Genomic DNA, 21,871 nt, shown 5'->3' with positions numbered 1-21,871 from the left:
CACACTGTCTCCACTCAACCAAACTGCTAACTTTCTTGATGGGGACCCAGCTTTGTTCTAACTTTAGAGCTAGGGTACTGAGATGTCCTCGATTTCTTGTATGTGGAGGGGAATCTAAGCAATGACTGTTGAATCCAACATGTTAGTTTAGGGGGAAAGAAACCCCACATGAGTAATGTTGGATAACTGCTGGATCTGATTTTTGTAAAGACCAAGGTCAAAGAAAGAAAAGAATTATCAAAGTTGTCCAGGCAGCATCCAGCTACCCACAACCCTGTGACCTGTGGGGTTTTGGATTGTTTTCTCTTGGTGGGCAACATCCACTACAGATCCAAGGGTCCTGTGAGGAAGTGGCCAAGTTTCCCTACAAAAGCCCCATGAGGACTATGCTTTTCTAACGAGTTTCTGATGCTTCCAATCGATTTCAGAAACACCAGAACCATGCCTAAATTTATCTGCACCCAGGGTTTCCAGGCACACAAGGCTCCCTGTTCTATTTCATCCCAACCCTCTGGGTCTTACCTTCTTTCTTCCCCCTCTTCTGAAATGGTTCCTGATCCTTAGGTGCAGGAGTTGTTTTGTAGATGTGTTTTACAACTCTGCATTTTGTTCCCCAACTCTGCATTTTGATTGACTGTGGTTTCTGTAAGGCTCTGTGTACTACAAAGAGAAGTTTCCGACTACACTTATCTGTGGGCATAAGGACAAATATCTAGAACGGAGCTAGAGATTCTGCTGGTTTAATAAACTAAAAGCTACTTTTAAAGTAAAAAACTAAATGAGAAAGGAGTTTCAAAATGCGGGTCCACCATTTTCATCATTTTCTGACTATATAGTTTGGTCAAGTTGCTTAAAGCTCTCTCCAAATTCTAGGTGTCATGCCAAGTACTGAGGGCTGGATCAGGAGCCCATTAGCTTTGGGCATTTCTTTAAAGATACGCCTATAGTGGGAAGGATGTACAGGTGGGAGTTAAACAAAAGTTCCAGCCCTGGCTCCAATTCTGGGCAAAGTTACTTAAGTTCTCCTCCTTTCCCTGTGTGTAAAGCAGAAACACTATTAATCCCTTATAAGATTATGGTAATAATTAGGTGGGGAGCACAACATAAGGTCCACAGGACACACTCAGGAAGAGCTAGCTGTCACTGTTGTAGTTAATTAACTTTAGGAAAAAGTCTACACTGAGCGAAAGCAATTGAGAACCGTGCAGCTCATGTTTGCCGTCAATCTTAAATAGCCTACGACTTCTCTGATGGAGAAATTCCAAGGCAAGAAATAATGGCATCTAAGTTCTGAAATGATAACCGAGGAGAAGAGACACAGTCTCATTCATTGCTCAGAGGGAGAAGGAGAAAAAAAAATCCTTGGGCCAAGTATCTTATCATCTGGAACATCTAGTTTTGGAACAAACTGAGTATGTGTGATTTGTCTAATCAAAACCAAAGAATAACACTTCCCAAGTTGGTTCAATCCTTTGGAAACACATTGAATAAATATTGACTATTAAGTTCAATTGTGTTCACATAATTGATGGGCCATTAGCTCTCTGCCAGTACAGAATTAACAACTGAATATGCAGACATACCTTCTCACAGTGTACCCCAAGAGTTATGTCCTTCACAGGACTAAATCTGCAGGATTCACATCAGTATCAAGACACTGAGAATTCTTCCAGAAGCAAGGCAAATCAACCCTAAACCGTGTGATTTTTTGTTTCTTTTGAAATCTTCCAAACTAGTTGAGGAGACGCTGCATCTTTTGTACAATAACTGGTAAAATGAAGAAGCATACTTCCTCAGATTTCCAAGGGTTTCAGAGTACTTATCCGTGCCCGTGCCTGCAGTGGAGAGTAGAGATTTCCATCTGATGTCATTTTAAGTCGTCCCCACTGTGACCATAGATGACAGTTACTACATCCCCACCCTATGTCTTATAAAGAGCCAACATCTAGACTCATCATTCTGAAAATCTTGAAACTTGGAAATAAGCAGGATTATAAAAACAAAACAGCAGGAAAGGTCTGAGAACACAGAAATATAAAACCCTGCCATAACTCACCATCACGGCCATCAACACTGTGAGATTGTACTGTGCAGTAGACTCTGAAGGAAGTACCACTGGGAAGGAAAGATAATCATTGGGAAATACAGACTTCTCTGCTTGAGCATGATTCTCTTCTCATTCTTGACATTCCTAGCCTCTGGAAATATGTTTCAAAGAACCACTAATATGAGAACTTAACCATTTGGGAGAAGATACTTGTAAATTCTACGCATTAGTATTTTCAAATGTCTTAACCAGTTCATAAGGAAGAAATGAAGTCTGTGCCTTGGGGTTGCCTCAGGCTTCTTCTTGCTATAGGTCATGTAGCATTCCATGTGGCTTCTCTGGATCTTAGTTCCTCCCTTTCAAAGGAATGTGTGAGCTTCTGTTATCTACAAAACTCCTTCCGGCTTTAGCATTTTATAATTCTAGGATCTATAAAAATCTCATTATTAGAAGGCCAAGGTCAATTTTTGCTATTAATCAAAAAGGCCAGATGTCCAAATATAAATGGCCAAATGCTAGGGGAAACACACACACACACACAGACACACACACACACACACACACACACACACACACACACACACACACGAAAAGCAAGAGAGTAAGGAAGGCACAGAAAGCCATGCACATTTCAGAAATACAAGGTCAAAGAAGAATTTAAGGAACATCTGAAAAGGACTTTCAGCCCAGAGATAGGATACTTTGTTTCCTTTTTAGCATCATTAAAGGACAAAAGACGGTCAAGTGGGACCATTTGATGACTACAGTGCACAAGATACTAAAGTAAAGAAATGAACAAGTTTCAAAGACCAAAAGAGTAATCTGCCTGGAAGCTGCTGGGGAGATTCCATTTCCTAAATTATCTTCTGGAGTAGAAGAACAGTTAAACATGGAAAGTGTTCTGGCCCTAAAGGAAGTGCCAGGAATAACCACAGAACAGAGCGTGAAAGGCAGAATGGAAGTGGGGGACCAGGAAAGTGAGAACATCCAGACAGCACTGAGTAACCATCATTTGTGCCCCTTAGAAAAGCAGAAACAGACATACTGAGTACTCGTCACTGAAATATTCACGTCTCCTTGGGGTGGTGCTGAGACCTGACTTCAGAAGGGAAGCTGAAAGGGAAGCTGGAGAACTTTTTCCTTCTCTGTAAAGCATTACTAGTATTGATAAATAAAGAACCAAAGAGAACTGCCATCTATAGGTTCTTTACAAGAATCAGACTGTAGGATACAGGTTTACCTGGTTTTAAAGCATTAGCTCAACCATCTCTTCGCTAGATGACCTTGGGCAAGTTTTACAATTCCTCCAGGCCTGAATTTTCTCATCCAATAATAGTGATATCTACATCGTAAGCTTGATATAAGATTATTTTATGTGAAGACCTCAATTCTTAAAAAGACTCCAATAAATACCTTTGGACTAAAGCAACTATTATTTCAAACGCTTTACACTCACAATCCCATTATTTAATTCTCAAATAGTCTTAGGATTATTTTTGTGCGTTCGTGTGTGTGTGTGTGTGTGTGTGTGTGTGTGTGTGTGTGTGTGTGACCAGTCACCATCTAAAAACACTGCAGTTCATGGAAGTTAAATATGTCCAAGGTCACAGCATCTGGTTGCTAATATATTTCAGGGTTGGAATAGTTTAACAATCATAAATGCATACTTGGTTGAAAGTTATAAATTCATGTTGAATTTTGGTTTATATGTCAAACGTTATTATCTTATTGTTAGTGTATAAAGTTGGGTTGCATTAAATGGTCCTGCTAGGCTCACTGTGTAAGAAACAGAGGTGAGAGGAAGCAAAGCCATTCCCACTGAGCTAACAGGACAGTAAACTGAAGAGGTCTTGGGTTACGGTCTAGTTCAGACCAGAAGGGTAACAGCTGAGGGAGACAAACTGAACTGGATGTGCATAAAGAGAAGGAGGAGCCAGAGATCACCCACTTCCATTCAAAAGTGCCCAGTGGGTTTGTAGTGACAGGGAGAAATGGAGGGTTAAGGGAAGGTGGCTCATTACAAGGTATGTTTCAAAGATGGAGCGTGGATGTATGAAATATAAGATTCACCACTGGCCCCCCCCCCAATTTCTCTCTCTCTCTCTCTCTCTCTCTCTCTCTCTCTCTCTCTCTCTCTCTCTCTCTCTCTGTGTATGTGTGCCACACCATGGCTTGCATATGGAAGTTAGAGGACTACTTGGAAGTTAGATGGAAGTTAGAGTTCTCTCCTTCCGTCAGGGATTGTGCAGGGCTCATCACATCTCTTGGGAAAGCATGTTTGCCTACGGAAGCCTTCATGCCACTATCATTTTGTGTCTCCGTTTCCTCTCTAATGAAACAAGGAGTTGATCTAGAACTTTCTGCTTTTTTCCCCACTTCCTTGAAAAGGCAAGTGAGTGAAGTGTAGGAAAATGAGGAAAAAGAGATCAACTATTGAATCATAAACCTGTCTCAAAGTAAGACAGAAAAGTGGAACAATTACTAACTTTTTAAGATTACGGAAAAAACGTGTCTTTTAAGAACTGACTCGTTTCAGCTGTATTTATCATGTAGACCAGGTTTTTCTTGAACCTACAGCAATCCACCTACCTCTCTCTGCCTTCCAAGTGCTGGGATTAAAAGTGTGTGCCACCAAGCCTGACTGAGACCTTCTTTAAACAGCAGACTAGTGGAGGGTCAGGTTCCCACAGATGCTTACTATACACTAGAACTGCCCCTATCAGGAATTCTCAATGAGGGCCTTAAAAACTGCAGAGGCTCATTCCGGCTCTGGTAGCTTCTAGTCTGACACACACGGGAGGCAGGATACTATGCCCCCGGATTTGTTGAGCCCTCCCTCATCCACTGCCAGCATGCAAGAAGTTGGCAGCTTGCACAGCTGAAAAGAAAAATATTCTCACGGACCTCCGAATTTTACGCTTCTGCCTCTAAAACCGTAAGGAAGAAATATTTGTTGTTAAAGTTCCTTGCTCTGTGGCTGTCTATGTCTACGTCAAAACTGACTATAGAATGTTTTATTTATAATATTTAATTCTCACAGAAGCCACTGGAGTAGATGACATTATTTTTTCCTGATATGTTGAAGGAATAATATGTGAGTTCAAAGGTCACACAACCCAACATTTATCACAGAGGGGATCTGAATATGGGAGGACTCTAACGGCCAGTTCAAGATGTTCAAGTACCCAAATGTTGCAGCCATGGATCTCTTACTTTAAAAACATTTTGGGCTGGACAGTGTTAGCACGTCTTTCTGGCTGTAAAACACGATACTTTGAGAAATAAGAGACTATACACATATTTAGGGTTTGATATAGGTTTCTGAACACAGTCTTTCAGGGGACTGTGATATAAAGACACACTTCTGAGACATTCCCTATTTTGTTAGCCCTCCTCTGCACGTCAGCCGAGTTGGAGCATGTTATTTACTGTTCCACCAAGAATGCTCTTCCCTGATCACTTTCTGGCTTTTCAATCTCATCCACACTTCACGAAACTGATAAGATGCTTCCCCCTCCCGTTAGAATTCTGGGTTCGGAGGGAACCCTAACGTGAAGTGCAGGGGGATGTCAGCAGGGTCAGCAGTGACCTGCATGAGAACGGTCTCCTGTGGGACAGACAGCAGGCAAGCCAGTAAATTACACCCAGGGGTGCTCGGCTACTGAGTATCTGTGAAGACTGAAGATCCGCCGCTGTCTATCAGTGGGTGTGGAGGGTCACAGCACCGTGGTGTCTAAATCTGAAGGCCTTAATGGGAAGGCGGGCATGACTTTTCATACCAGTGCCTGCAGCTGACACGGGGTGTGAACCCAAAGAGGGAGAATGGGAAGGAGACAGGAAGGAAGCACAAACAGGAAAGTGAGAAAGGACAGCCTAAGGAAGAAGCCATGGAGGAAAGGGGAAGACTAGGAGGAAGAAAGTAAACGCATGGGAAGGGTGAGGTGCCAGGGTTGGGGGACTGGGCAGGGCAGGGTGTTCTTCTACACTGAAGCTGACCTGGAGGATGACCAGAGGCCATTAGGAGCTGCACCCAAGCTTCCTCCATGTGCTGACTGTGAGGCCGAGAAGGAAGGGCAGGAGGAAGGACCCTTTGCTTTGAAAGGAGAAGCTCCACGCTGTGATATCTGCCCCACTGCTCTGGGTGTCTCCTTCCCCCACCCCAACGACGAGCCCTTTGGGGGGAGTTGCTTCTATTGGCAGCTAATCTCAGGGTGGCCTTACCCTCCCAATGGTTGCAACTGCAATTCCTTCGGTGTGTTTGTAGCTTGTTTGAATTAACTGAGGCAGAGACCATTCATCTGATGCTCCTCATCAGATGTTTTCTCAGTGGGTCTATATACAGCAAATCAAGAGAGAAATCCAGCCATCCCAGCAGTCACAAAGGACCAGGGTCCATCTCACCACAGACCAGAAGTATTTGATCAGCATAGATGAATCTATCTATGCTATCAGGGCTGGAGGACTCTTAGTATCCCTAACCATCTGTAAAACGACTGAATTTGTGCCTATTGCTTCATGACTTTTATTCACTTTGCAGAAGAACTCAGTCCCATTCCACCTAGAGCCGATTACCCTCCTGAGTACAGAAGGTGCACAGTTAGATGTGGGAAGCGAGTGCAGAGACAGGAAATATGGAGGAAACACTGGGGTGTCAAAAGCTTCTGCTTCCGACAAGATGGGGGTCTGTGCTGTCAGTTCAAAGTTCCCTGGGCCCAGTAGAATGACAGACACTGAGACAACACAAGATTGTTTTCAGTTTCGTTTCTCCCAGGCTGCTGGAGCCTTGGTGAAATCTGGCTACTTTCCTCAAGAAACGTCGTACAGAATGAGAGGGGAGGTGTGCCCAGGACAGACACTGATCCCTAAGTCAGACCAATGTCAGTCGCCGGGGAGACCAGAAAACTCACCTACTATAGTAGGAGGAAGGAGGAAGCTGAAACTAGGAGCACAGGAACAGGTAGAGGGGAAGCCCAGTGCTCTCTGGCAGAGAACAGAACAGGATCCAGGCAATGCAAATCTGCCAAAGCATTGAGGCATTGGCATTTAGCCTCAGGCTCTGAGGTGACAGTTGGGCGGTAGGACTGAAGATGTGGAAGTCCAGCTGTGAAGGAAGATGAGACCATGGGAAGTCTCAGAGGATGCTCAGCATCTGGGGGAAGAGGTCACTTCTGCACTTCTGGGAGGGACAACTTTTGAATGTCACAAGGGAGCTAGGAGATTAAAAGCAGGGAAGCGGGAGAAAGAGTACTGTGAGCGCCTACGATCACCTTCAACAAGAAGCCTCGACCAAAGACAAATTAATATTCTATCTGCTCAAGGCAAGCTTCCTGATGGGAGTTGGGGTGGAGGGGATGAAGTGGGGTATCTATCTAATCAGCCCCTGGAGCATAGGCAGTCACCAAGCCGGAGAAGTTTCAAGTTTCTTTTTGCCAAGGTCGCACTACTACAGGTGGGCTGCTTCAAGCTCCAGGAGCCTGCTTCGCTCCACGCCCACCCTGCCCGCCACCCCTACATTCCCCTCCAAGCCCAGGGACCGCGGTGGGCTGTGCCCGGCAGGCGCTCCGGGAGCTACGCAGCGGCGGCGGTGGCTGCTCCAGAAGGCCTGGCGGGCGGCGGCGAGAGGCTGTGCCCCAGTTTGTGTCCAATCAGGGAGTGCGGGCTGTGCCCCGAGCCGGGCAGCAATGCGTAAACAAACCCTCTGGCAACTCCTCCGCCCCCTTGGCGCGCTCGCCCCGCGCCCATCTCTGTCGCCTCCGCCGCCACCGTCACGGTCGCCGCGGGCTCCTCTGCCGTCGCCCTTGCCCCCGCCCTCCCGCCGCGGGGCCACCCGGACCTCCCGCCCGCGCGGCTCGCGCCTCGCCACCGGGTCCTGCTCCGCCCCGCCCGCGCGGGCTGCTCACCTACCGCCCCACGCGCGCGCGCTCGTGCACCACGCGCCCCGTGCGGCCCGCCCGGAACGTGGCCTCCTGAGAGCTAGGTAAGAGAGATGCTTGGGGACCCGGGAGGCTTCCCGGTTTGGGGAAGTTTTGGTTTTTTTTTTTTTTTTAAAGCTCGGCCGATCTTCCGCTGGGCCTGGGACCAGATCCCCGCGGGCGCCGCCGGGAGAGCTCGGCGGGCAGCAGGGGTCGCGCGCAGCCGGGGGTCCCAAGTTGCCCAAGCCGGGACACGGGTGCTGGCAGCGCAGCTGGGCCGGACGGGCGACGGAGAGGGTCCCCGGGAACTTTCTCCTCCCCGGAGGCGCGCTTGCCAGGGCGGTCGGCGGCCCCGGCCCCACGGCGGCGGCGGCGGCGGCTCCCGGGCTGGAGAGAGACAGGGCATGGTGTTTGAAGAAGCTGACGCAGTTGGTGACGCTCGCGGCTTCCTGAAGGGGACCGGCCACGATCGAGTGCCTTCGCGAGGGGACGCGCGGAGCGGGCGCTCGGGGCCTTTCTCCCCTCTCCTGGAAGCTGCGTGGGGAGCCCCTCGGGCTCCGGGAGTGAGCACCTCTGCCGGGCGGCCCGGGCAGCGCGCTCCCCGCTTCCGTTTGGATCGGCTGGGGCTATTATATAAGATGCCACGGAGAGCAGAGGGGCGATCGGGAGCGCGGCGGCGAGGGCGGCGGGGACCCACCTGTGCGCCACCGCACGCCTCGGGGGTCGGGTCGGAGCCAGCCCTGCCCTCCGCGCCCCTGCCTGCCCCGGGACACTCGCTCCCCGCCACCTCGCCCGGCTCCCTGCATCTCTCGCTGCAGGCGTCTGTACTTTGAAACATTTGTTTAATATTAAGGAAGCTGCGTGTGCGGCCGTCATAGTACGCCGGGAACGTGTGGCTTTGAGCTCCGGAGCGGTGAATGAATCATCGCCCCGGTGGACCGCGCTCCGATGATTCACGCGGGCTCCACACGCGCGCGCGTACTCGCTGTGGGCCGCCCTTCTGCGAGGGATGACGCCCGGAGGGGCGGGGGGAGCTCGTGGGAGAGGGTGGCGAGGTTTTTAAAATTTCAACCTGCCACAGTAACTTTCGGGGGTGTAGGGCTCCCCGATCTTCCCCGGCCTTGCTCCGCGTTTTCTGGAAGGGTAACATGATTCCACCTGGCTGGGTTAATGTGGCAGAGGAGGCGCTGATTCGCTGCAGGGCCCGGTCCAGTCCCATTCAGAATTTGAACAGTGTCAAGTAAGGGAGGTCTGCAGCTTGGTTGGAATTCTAGTAATTGCGTCTACTTAAGCAGTTGCCAAGTAATTAGCAGAATCCTTAAAAGTGAGTCAATCTTAAACAACTGGTCCCTTAAGTAAATGATATAAAGATTAGCTTTTTTTTTTTTAAGTTTAAAAAGGCCATCTCGTTTTTTATTCACGAATACAGAATGTTTCCTGCTGCCCTTGTTTTTGAAGGACTACAAAGCAAAGTTTTCTCATCCTCTGGGGCTCACCTCCAGTGTCAGGGCCTCACTAATACTCTTGAGCGCCATAGTTTCTTAGTTTTTTTATCTGCTCCCCCAAGCTACTCCATAGCCCTCCTATTTTCTTAATAGCTCCTAATTGCTGATAATATTTTGTAGAGGCATTATGTAAGTCCGCTTTTCTCCTACAAGAACGTAAGTTTCACAGAGGAGAAAGTGGGAGACCACTTGCTTATTCATATATACATTCGAGTTAAGAGACGCCTCATATAGATTCGGGGCACCCCCTGTTTGCTGACGAATATGCTGAACGAATGCATTCTTCCTCTCACTCTTGGCAGGACCACCATTGCCTTTGGTGGGCAAGTTATCAGTAGGGTACAGTTCTGATTTTCTTTTTACTGTTGTGATTTTCTCGAGATCGATGGAGTTCCCCTTTGTGTTGTTAAGGGCAGGGGATGGCAGACCTTTGAACATCCTGTTGTAAGATGCTTCGTGTGAAGAAGTGAGGAAAGAAAAATATCGGTACTAGTTTAAAGGGGAAAATGCTGACGTGAAATCAGCAGAATTAAGTCCTCACTGGCCTGTATGCTTGTGTGCATTGGAAACACTGGTGCTCCATTCCTCTTTCCTTCTACCTACCAACCAGTCAGCCTCATCAGTGGTGAAAGAGTAATATGGTGTGGTATTAATTTAAACAAACCCGAAGCTTTCTCCGTCAAAGGCCCTAACTCTAACGTGCTGTTAATGTTGGTAACAGACTAGTAGCTAAAAGGTGTTGCTTAAAATTATCCTTTAAAGGCCTCGATTGAATATTACACGGATTAAAGCTACAAGGCAGCCAAGTATGGGAGGATGATGTGGATGTAGTACGTGATACTCAGAAGACTACCTAGAGAAAGTATATTAGAAAGAACAAGCTCCGGGGCGTATTCCTCAGCCTCAGTCTCACATGTCACTCGGCCTCAGCTGACAGTCTAACAGTACTGTCAGCCCTCCGTGTTTCCCTGGTCCACTGCTAAACAGGAGGGGCCCTCCTGCTTCGTCCTAGTAACTGGTCATTTCTGGAGGTGACAGGACCTGGGACGCAGCATTTTAGAGCTAACTGCAAGAGATCTCCAAGTTGCAGGCTACATTCTTTCAGGGTCCTCTCTGAAAAGTCTTGGGCAGTAAAGGGATTTGCTCAAAATTCAGAACTGGGATTAGAACCAAGAATCTGAAGTTTATGTTGTTAGAAGCCCCCGAGTAAGTCCAAGCGCCAACAGGTGGGGAGGAATTGCCCCTCCCACAGATTGTCTGCCTTCTGCTTGTGGACACTTTAGGGGGGTGGGGGGGATCATGCCTCACTTGGATTTGGACCCTCCCATGTCTCCCATCCGAGGGATTCAACGAAAACTTGCTGAATCTGGTTGAACAAATAGCTTTTCAGTTAAGAACCTATTTAAGAAGTAAAAACTAGGAAAGGGTTTTTTTTCTAGCAAATAAGAACAGGGCTTTGCCATTTTGTGGTGGTAGTGCTGCCGTATTGTTTCAATGACTCTTAAGTTTTAATGAAAGTGGCACGGAACTTTTCATGCGCATTCCCTCTCAGTTGCCATAGTGGTATTTGGAGACACTGCAGAAGACAGACATTTGGCCATGTAATGGGAAAAAAAAAGCCTGAACTTCAGTTCTGTGTCTAGCAGGAAACCCTCTCTAGAGTGAGGTACTTACTTGACTTTGGGAGAAATTCTCTCATCTTGTGTGTGTGTGTGTGTGTGTGTGTGTGTGTGTGTGTGTGTGTGTCTGTGTGTGTGTGTGTGTGTGTGTGTGTGTGTGTGGTGTACACTGAAGGATTGTGTGAGTCTGGCCTAATGCTGGAGAACCTGGTTTAGACAAGGCTCTTGAGTTATATCTGGAGGCTGGGTGTGGCTGTGCATACACCTGTAATCCCAGTACTTGGGAAGCTGAGCCAAGAGGACCATCCTCAAGGTCATCCTGGGCTACATAATGAGTTCAGGGCCAGCCTTTGCTGGATGAAACCTGGTCTCCAAAGCAAACAAACAAACGAGGAATAAAGTAAACACTAAGTGCTGCACACACACTCCACACGTTTGCATCTGTGGGGCTGACCCGGAGGGGTTAAATGACCCCCATGACCCCTGAGGTACGGCCCAACTCTTTGATTTTAGGAATCGGTTACATTTGTGCTGTTCTACATTTTTAACTAAAGTGATTCCTATATCCTAACTATAAACTGCAAAAAAAAAAAAAAAAAAAAAAAGCTTAGTTTCTAGGCCTCCCAAGAATTTGTTTTAATAAACATTGATGAATTAACTGCATTTTTATTCTATACACTATGAGATTAACCTGAACATTCTCTCTTAGTTTACTAAGAAAGGCATATGAGATGTATATGGGATAATCAGAGGCCATGAGAGCCTACAAGTTGCTTAGAGAGGGTATGACGGATAACGTAGAGCCATTGGAGAGTCATGGCAGTTTTAGAAAAGGAAAACAAACCTACGATTAGCCAGAACATTAGGGAGAGAATCGAGGGATTTTGAGCAAGATCACACAGGAGTGGAATTGGCGGAAACTTGAGGAGGATGGAATCCTGTATTGGAACTTGAAGGAAAGAGTCCACAGCTGTATCGGGAACTGGAAGAAACGTGGTTGAGTTGAAGGCTGAAGAGCTAGAAGAGCGTTTAACGGGAGGGGCAATACATGGACATATTAGGGTCATATTATAGAGCATCTCCTACGTTGAGCTAAGGAGCCTGTTGGGTTTGTCCTGGACATCAAAGATACATTAAGTATGGGATGATGTCATCAAACTTGCATTTTAAGGGTCGCCTACATGAGGAGCAATGGTAACCCCAGTAGGGGCAGAAGGGACAGCATTGCAAACCTGAGTCAGGGTTGGGGTGGGGGTGAGCTGCCGTGGAAGGGGGTGCAACAGCACTTCCTGTGTGATTGGGTGAGGTAAATGAGAAGATAGCAGAATAATAACCTGAGGTAGGAGGAGCAGGTGTTAAAACACACAGGAAGAGCTGCTAACAAAGCATCTCCAGTCCACCAGGATGGGCCGGGTGAATGGAGGAGATCATAGAAAGGAGGGTGTGCTTGAGAGTCTTAGAGAGACAGTGGATGAAAAGTCCCGAAAACAGAACTGTGGGTTTGGGATTGGCTCAGCAGGACTGTGTTTCCTCACAATGTCCAAGGCCCTGGCTTCACTCCATAACACTGTCCCAAACAAGCAAATGTCTTCAGAATGGTGTCTGCGTGTTGGTGGGTGGAGTGGCTTCCCGTGAAGCAGGCAATAGGAAGGCCATTAATGCACCGGGCATTCCTCATACTGAAGCGGCAGGAGCAGAAACAGGTGACTTGACTACCTGTTATGCCAAACCAATTATGGGATAATATTTGGATAAATAATGCCTGCTCTTTTATTCATTTTAAATTCTGTTTTTATTTATTTGTGTGTGTGTTGGGGGAGAGATACTTGTGTGCCATGGTTTGTGAGTCTCTTCTACCATACGGGTCTTAGGGATCAAACTTAGGCACGTTCCCTGACTGAGCTATATCTCCAGGACCCATCTTGAATTTTTTTTAAGTTAAATTTTTTTTTTTTATTTACACTTCTGGTTCATTCTCCATCACGGAAGGGATGCTGGGCAGGAACCTGGGGGCAGGAATTGAATGAAGCAGAGGCCACAGAGGAGTACTGGTTGCTGGCTTGTTCTCCATAGTCTGCTTGACTATCTTATGTAACCCAGGACCACCTGCCCAAGGATGGTACCTCCTACTGTTGGTTAGGTTCTCCAAAGTCAATTGACAGGCCATGCTGTTGGAAGAGTTTTCTCACCTCAAGTTCCCCTTCGCTGGATGACTTTAACACATTGACCAACACACATGCACCACTGTTTCCATTAGAACACGAAAAGAACCATTGAGTTCTCAGTCTAACGAAGTATATGTAAGATCTGTGTGATGAAGGTACAAAACTGAAAGAAATCAAGGAAAAATTAAGTGGAAATCCCATATTCATGGATAGATTGTCAGGACTTCTGAACTTGATTGATAAACTCAATGGGGTCCCAAATTGAAATTCCATTAGTTATTGTATAGATATTGATAATTTAATTTGGCAGTTTACATAGGAAAGCAAGCACGATATTAAAGAACAAAGTTGTGTTGTTTGTAAGTCTTCTAGAAAGATGTAATAATAAAGTGTGAGCCTGGCAAGAGATCAGACAAGCAAGTCAGTCGGTGGAGCAGATCTGAGCTGCGGGCTTCTGAGGTCCCACAGATTTGATAATTGATCTTTGACAAGGAGCAAGGGGAATCCGATGGGGTTTTGCCTTTTCAGCAAGTGGTGTCAGGATAACTTGGGCTTTCTGTGAAAACTAACAAAACAGAACTCGGGATGATCCGTACACATGCATTTAATCTATAAAACCCTTAGAAAATAGCACCAGAAAATGAGCAGATAACTTTAAGTTTGAACATAATCTTAGAAGCAGGACAGCAGGCATAATTCACAGAAGGAAGGTATCAGAAGTCATGTCTATTAAATTTTATTTTAAATGAACCTCGCAAAAAGACAGTATCAAAAGAATAAAAAATGAGATGCCGGCAAGGAGAAAATATTTTCAAAAGACGTATCTGATAGGTATTTCAAATATCCAGAGAACTCCTGTAACTCAACAAAAACTCTTAGGTTAAAAATGGGCTAAATCCCTTACAAGCACCTAAGAAACTAGGAAAATAGCAAGGTGATCAAAGGAATATACGATCGACATCAGAGGCATCAGCAGGATGCAGATCAGAATAACAAATACCACTTGGCGCTGTTTGGAATGGCCAGCATCCATTACACAGAAAACACCAAGTGCTGGCAAGGATGTGGATCAACAGGAAACCCCATTCCTTTGCTGGAGGGAGCGCTGGATGGTACAGCCATCTTGGAAAATGTTGTAAAACCAAATACCCTTATCAAGCGGGTCTACCAGTTGGGCTCCATGGAATCTACCCAAGGAAGCTGGAAATTTACATCCATTCCAAAATTTCTATACAGGGGTACTTATGACAGCTTTGTCCGTAATTACTAACACAGAAGCAGTAAAGATAGCCTGTATTCTCCAGAATAAATGAAGAAGATACCTAGGCAGTGGGATATTATTTCTTGATGAGAAGACATGGACAGCGCTAGGGAGACCGTTGAGTTATTAAAGAGCCTCACAAGCTGGAGAGTCTGAATCGAACCCTCAGAACCACATTTTATAAAAGGAAGAACAAACAGAAACCCAGGCAATCCACATATTCTTATAGTCCGAGCTCTGAGATGGCAGAAACAGGTGAGTCCCTGGCTCCGTGAGGTCACTAGACTAGCATGTTTGGGTAAGCCCCAGGCCACTGAGAGACTCTGTCTATTTAAAAAAAAAAAAAAAAAAAAAAAAAAAAAGCAAGACATGGCTGATGAGTGAAACTTGAAGGTGTCCTAAAGGCCCTCCCACAAAAAGCTGGGGCAGGACTTCCGTACCCACGTGTTACTAAGGGAAGAAAGCTGAACTGCACGTCTTTGATTAAATGTTGGTGTGCCAAAGGAACCACTACAGAGACAGACTGATAGCTGGTCACCTGCACATAGCAGGTGTGTGCAGAAATGCACAGGAAGGATGGACGGGAAGAACATAGAGGGTCTGACGGCATGGGGAAAGTCCTGTGGTGACAGATGCTCACCACTATGCTGTCTCAAACTGTACACTCTAAATATCAAAGAGTAGCGAAAGGCAAAGATGGATTCTGAATTTTACAGTACTTTGTCGACGTGAAGTGGCTTGGTCATTTTTTGTCGACTAGTTGAAATTTGGAGAGTGAGGTGTGACGCTGAGGCCTGCATCCACTAGTGATCTGAAGGCAGTGAGACCTAGGGAAGTTTGTCTCTATGCTTCGGAAGGACGCGTCACTCCCAGATCCACGACTTCCCCCGGCAGTGCTCAGAACCATGGAAGTAGACATGGCTCGGGTGTCTCTGAAACCACCCACCCCCATGTGGGCAACTCAGTCCAGCACAAAGACCAGTGGGGTGCAGATGGCCTAGAGCGCATGAGGAACTCTCAAGTTCAGAAGGAAAGCTGAGCTTCAGGTTTGGGATGGTACCTAGGCCAGAGGAAGTAGAAAGCCAGTGGTCTTTGAGAAGTGTGAGGCCAGAGTACCAAAATCAGTATCTATCCAAGTAAATATCTCAGCAAGAGTGGACGATATGTAGTAGAGCTGTTCTTAGCGTTTAGTCCGCAGGATTAGAAAGATAAAAGGCAAGGAAGCTTTTTATTATGGCATTTAAAAGATGAGCGAGTTCTAAGGTCTTTTAAACACTTGGGACAAATGGGAGTGTTGCCGAGGATCCCAGACATGCAGGGCCAGACTGGAACTGATTAAAAACCTGGGGTTTCTGACTCTCAGGTAGCCTGGCTGGCGAAGCTAAAGCATCCGCTGACTGAATCTTAGCTCCCTCAGCACTCAGCTCCAATAGTGCCGTGGAAGAGTCTCTTGGCTCTTAGTCAGATCGAGGGTGTCAGCAGCTGCTTAGCGCACACAAATGGATAAAGAAGCAAAGCACAAATCTCTACGAATGAAGGGCAGGTTGGTAAGGACAGCTTGGTGCCAAGCTGAGGATGACTTTGTGCGCGCCTACTCTGGATCGTGGGTGGGAAGCCTTGAGGCTTCACAGTAAAAATGTTCACCTAAGTGTCTTTCCTGCCTAGGTAGAAAGATGTGCCGAATGCCATGTTTAATATCTTTGATAAAATAATCCCATCCTCCACCCAAATCCTACTATCTGGGAACTGGGACCCCATGACCGTCACACACCAAATAAATCGTTCTGCTTCCATGAATAGAAATGCAATGTACCCGGAGTACATTGGTACCGCTTATTTTGAAACCTCTGTGTGTGTGTGGGGGGGGGGGTATATTTTCTTGTTCTATGGTTATTGACTGTTCATGCGTTCCTTGCATCCGAGTTTGACCCCTGATGCAGTATTGCCGTGTCGATGTGAATGGAATGGTGAAGTAGAGTCTGGGTCCTTGGTTATCTCTCCCACAGCCATACTTAGCGGATCTCTCTTCTCGGGGAATCTCCGGAAACTTGAAAATCTCCGGACCATCTTCGAAATCCTCTGTTTGAAGTCAGAACTTCAGAAATGTGGAAAGTTCTCCATAAAAGGTTTAAGAAGCCCCTTGCTTGCTGGTGCACGCACGTGTGCATGTGTGTTCCTGGCACCACCCACCCCAACTAGCATCCTCTCTCCCGATTCTTTTAACTATTTGAAATCTTTGCTGCTGCTCACGTGGGGCTTCAGCCCAGAGCCCCGCTCTTCCTAGTCCTACTAACTGGTTATTAAGCCTTCCAGTTTCCTCACCCCTTGCTTAGAAGAAAGGAACATTTGCTATGCCGTCTGTGGATTTGATGTCAAAACTCTTTGTAAAAATATTGTTATGCAAATGTCAAGGTATCAGGCTTACATAGGAAATGCTTGTCAACCGAGTCTGCCATCATCCTTTTCAAGCAGATACTTGGAACATGACGACGCAGACAACTGTTGAAATTTGGCAGAATGCTGGTTTAGACTTTTATGTCCGGCATAGCAGCGTCCCTTCTTTACCCGTGCCAGGCTGGTTCTGTGAGTCTGGAGCAGAATATTTCCTGACAAGTGAAATTTCTGCCTTATGTATTCGTCTTTTGACTTCTCAAGACTTCTTCTTCTTCATTTTTTTTTTTTTTTTTTTGTGTAAAGTGTAATACAGGAACGGAAACATTTGAAGTGTAAATGTACACATTAACAAACTGTGAAAAGCGAGCAGCCATGTAATTACCACCCGGCTCAAGAACTGGACTCATTTAATTTCTCCCACATGGAGGGCCTTCTCTCCTCTTAGTGCTCTGCTTGTTCTTTAGGGGAGCCATAAGGAAGGGCCAAAGGCAGAAGGAAGGTATTAAGTTTTGACAGGTCAGAATAGACCGCTCTTGATTAGAATCAGATCAAAGCTGTAATACTGGTGTTTTATTCTCTTGGTAGTCTTGGGCTTGGTTTATCCAGGTAGCTGTGAATTTAGTGTTTGGGACAAGTGCTTGGACTGTATCTTTAAATACTGAAATCTTCAGGCTGAGTATTGTCAGTTTGTTGTTTGTTAGGTGAGCCTGAAAGGGCTCTGATCCTCTGGGTGTGAGGAAGCCCCCCACCCCCCTTGATTCTGTTTGAAAGTTTCTCATCCTCTGCCCTTTCCTATCTCTAGAAGCAGACAAACAAAGATTTCAGAATTGACAGCTACTTGGAAAATACTTAACACTGTCAAGGCAAGTGCCTTTCAGGGTTATTGCACAAAAATCCACATATTACCGTTAATAATCTAGGCCACAAATGATCTGTCAAGGCATACTTTTTAATTTTTTTAAATTAATTAATTATTGTTGTTTTTTTTTCAAGACAGGGCCTTTCTGTGTAGTTCTGGCTATCCTGGAACTCACTCTAAACTCAAATCAGGCATTCCCCTGCCTCTGTCTACCTCCTTGCCCTGGGAGTAAAGGCATGTCCCACCATTCCGTTAGCTAGGGCATTAAAAAAATCTTACAGATCCTTTGCATATATATTACAGCTTCTAGTTTTGTGTTTTTACGGGATTCCTGTTTGTGCAAACGTGTGCGTCTCTGTGTCTGTACATTGTTCTTGTGCTTTTTGATTGTTTGCTTTTGCTGTGTCTTATTTTATTTTATAATTATTCTTGAGGTGCCTCTCAGTTTTCTAAGGACCGACCGAAAGGTTGTGGCTTCAGACTGAAGGGTATGTGAAGGGAGGAGAACCGTCATCAGAATATATTGTATGGAAAATCTATCTTCAATACAAGAAAAATAAAGGGACAATGATCTTGTGCCACAAGTCATATTGTAAAAGTAAACAGATGGGTCAACAGACTAAAAGTCTTTTTTGCTGTATAGAAAAGAATTCTTAACTTGCTTCAGGCAACTTACCTGCTGAGCCTGTAGCCCCAACAGCCTTGTTAGATTTGCCTTCCTCTTCCTCTAGTCCTGAGAGGTGGAGCTACTGGTGTGAGCTACTCTACTTGACTTAGAGGGGGAGGGAGAGGGAGAGGGGAGGGGAGGGGGAAGGAGAGCATTCGTGAGATTTTAAAAAGACCTTTCCCACATCTTAAAAACTAGTAAGATGACTGGGAAGCTGTTGGTTACTCGGATAACCTACAAGTCATGAAAACTAGAAGTGTTGAAAGATGAAGAAAGACCCATCTTTGGGGGCAATTCCTGTGCCTATGGAGTCGGGTTAGTAATACTTCACGTGAGACTTGTTAGTCCTATCACGTGCATTTCCTGCCAGCCCTTCCCGAGATGCCCTGTTAGTTTTGTGTCCCTGTGATAAGATCCCTGAGGATAAACTTAGAGAAAGAGAAGTTTCATTTGGCTCGTCCTTTCGGAGGTTTTCACACGTTTCGTCAGCCATGCGGCTCTGGGCCTGGATCAAGGCAGGGCAACATGGCGGGTGGGGGGAGGGGAAGCAGATCTGTAGTGAAGCTCTTCACTGGGTGACAGGAAGCATGGAGATATAGACAGGATCAGGGCTAGTGTTCCAGTATACCCTCAGAAATCGCACCCCAGGCCCACAACACCTCACCCAGCCTCTCACAGCTTGTTGGTAGACCAGACCCACCGTAGTGGCCAGAAGCCACACCCTCGACTCCTCACAACTATTAAGGAATGCCATGTTATGTGGTGACCACAAAAGGCAACGATGGGGAGAGATGCACAAAAATGTGGGAGACAGGGAGCAAGCCGCCCAGTGGCCGCTGACCTAGTAGGAGAAAGTTGATACCGAGGTGTCCCGAGGGGTTTGGACTGAGTACGGAAGAAGTGCCTGGCTTATCGCTAGAATCTGGGAAGGCTCCGGAAACAGGAACAGTTGGGCAGATAGAGGCCTGAGTGAAAGCCTGAGAGGGAATTAGAGGTCTACTTCTACCACAAATGAAATCGTACGGAAATTTTTCTCCGAGGAGTGGAAAGAAATGAAAGATTCTGGCTTTGTCACTACCAGGAAAAGATAGAGAAGGGTAAAAATGATCATCGGTACCAGCAAAATGGTAATGAAGCCCTACAAGCTAAAACGGTGAGGTCCTACACAGTTCCCACATTTTCAGTCTCGGATAACCAGGAGAGTAGACAGACAGGTTAGCGAAGTTGAGTCTCACCGGGCAGACAGAAATTGAGGGAGAATAGGCAAATGACTAACTGAAGCAGGTCTGCCTGGTTAAGCTGTAGTGACATAACTTTCTCCCGTAAGAGTGGCGACTGAAAAGTACCAGTCAGAGGGTAAGAAGTTAATTATAGAAATTAAACGTAAAATCGGAATAACGGCGAAAAGTCATGGGGCCAACCAAGGGCATACCTGAAAAGAACACAAAAATACGGCAGAAAAATTAGAGTTAAAATATCGTTCAGTGTACGTAATATACTAATAAGAATTATAGAACGACTATAGAGAAAGGTAAAAGGAAATTACCAAAGAAATCAAAGAAATAATACAAGAGAACTTTCTAGAATTGGAAGAAATTCATTTTAGGATCATCTAGAGGAGACAATAAGGGCATCTCTCTCTCTCTCTCTCTCTCTCTCTCTCTCTCTCTCTCTCACTCTCTCTCTCTCTCTCTCTCTCTCTCTCTCTCTCTCTCTCTTACACACACACCTAATGTATAAATTGTAACACTGTAATATTGCACTATACTAAGAACATGAATGTATAAATCATATAGTAGGGAAAGGTCCTATGCAAAGAGATTGAAAATAGGATGGCCTTTGATAATTTCTTACATGCCTTTAGCCTCAGCAGTCAGGAGGCAGAGGCAGTCAGAGATCTGTGAGCCTCCTGTACGTAGTAAGTTCTAGAACCACCAGAACTACACAGTAGAGAAACACTGACTCGAGATAAACAAACAAGACAAAAAAGCCTCAAGATCACTTCCTTAAAAATTCCGATAAATACTTTTTTCAATCTAAAAATTAAAAAAAAAATCCATGTAAAGTATGAAGTAGAAGAAAGAATTAAGACCGTTTAATTGATACATATCACTGGGTGGTAGTTTTATATTCAAATGTGGGAATAAGTCAAGGAAGAACAATATATGGAATTCCAGAAACATGTAAGTAAACATAAGGAAAAAAGACTCAAGGACAGTTTAAAAAGCAGTCTGAGAGGCAGCAGGGTAGCTTTGGGAAAGACACTGACATGAATTTCCAAATAAAAAGCAAAACTGTTGCGCAATCTTAGCCTTCAGACCTAGCGTACAGTACCCTTCAGAGGGGCTTTCCAAGAGCGTATCAGCTAAGAAAACTGTCAGATGCGGTTGGTGGAAGGCCCTACCCGAAAATTCCAATAGCTGGGCTACACACAGTGCCACACTGTCAGTCCCAGCACTTGGAGCCAGAGGAGGAACGTGGATCTCTGAATGCCGGGCAAGCCTGGTCCACACAGGGAGTTGCAGAATAGCCTAGATAGTAAGACCTTGACTTAAACTATAAGGAAAAAACAAGGTCTATACAGCTTTAATATAACAGAAACTTTCCAAATTGTAATTTAAAGGAGAATTTAGTCACTTTTTGTTTCACAATCTAGTTCAGGGTGAGCATTTGAAGCTAATAATGTCACCATGCCCCCCCTCCCCCGCCCCATCGGTGAATGCTTTTACCATCTCTAGAGTTAGAACCTGGTCAGTCTGTGTTAGCCTCGGGATTGCAATAAGGACGTGTTTGGAAGTGTATCCCTTGCCCTTACGTTCAGATAGAAAGTAATGAATCACACGCATGCTCATACCTACAGGCGATATTCAGAATATTTAACAACCAACAGGTAGCCAGGCCACTGACAAGTCAGAACAGGGACCTTTGGTGGAGTAAAGGCAAGTTTTGAATAATCTGTCATTGCAGGAGCAGGTGTTAACCCCTTATTTGCTGAATCGTGGGGAATACTGGATCGAAGGGCAAAGCACCAGCTACCATCTGTTACAGAAGTATGGTAGTAACAAGGGTGCAGGTATATTAAGATACACGGGCCAAATACTGTTCCTGGACATACTTGATTGCAGAAAAGATCGACTATTCAAGATGAACAGGAGGGCCCAAGCTAGTTTACAGTGGGGCACCTGGGAACGTATTAATCAAGGCCTAGAATTAATATATCAATAAATTTTAGGCTACACATTGTTTTGGAATATAAAATGAAATATTGGAAGAAGCAGGTCACACATTCATGTCTGCTTTCGGGAGCAAGTGGGAAGTAAAGCAGGATACAGTGATTTTTCATTTTCAACTTGGTAGCATACTGTGAATTTCTAAATAATTCCCATGGGCTAGTGTGGTAAAAGCTAAAATCAGTAAGAAAAATGTAATGCAGCAGTCAAGA

At 45.7% G+C, this 21,871-nt stretch overlaps 1 protein-coding gene across 1 annotated transcript in view; it reads left to right on the top strand.

Moving 5' to 3' along the window:
* The first annotated feature begins 7,908 nt into the window (after positions 1-7,908).
* The window catches only part of PCGF5 (polycomb group ring finger 5), a 107,992-nt gene continuing 94,029 nt past the window's right edge, over positions 7,909-21,871 (top strand). The window contains exon 1 of the mRNA XM_080911964.1: positions 7,909-8,024. The gene's annotated coding sequence lies outside the window, so the exon portion shown is untranslated. The remainder of the gene's footprint in view (positions 8,025-21,871) is intronic.

Source organism: Micromys minutus (genome assembly GCF_963924665.1).
Source record: "Micromys minutus genome assembly, chromosome: 2".
Classification (NCBI taxonomy): domain Eukaryota; kingdom Metazoa; phylum Chordata; class Mammalia; order Rodentia; family Muridae; genus Micromys; species Micromys minutus.
This window is presented reverse-complemented; position numbering and strand designations above follow the sequence as displayed.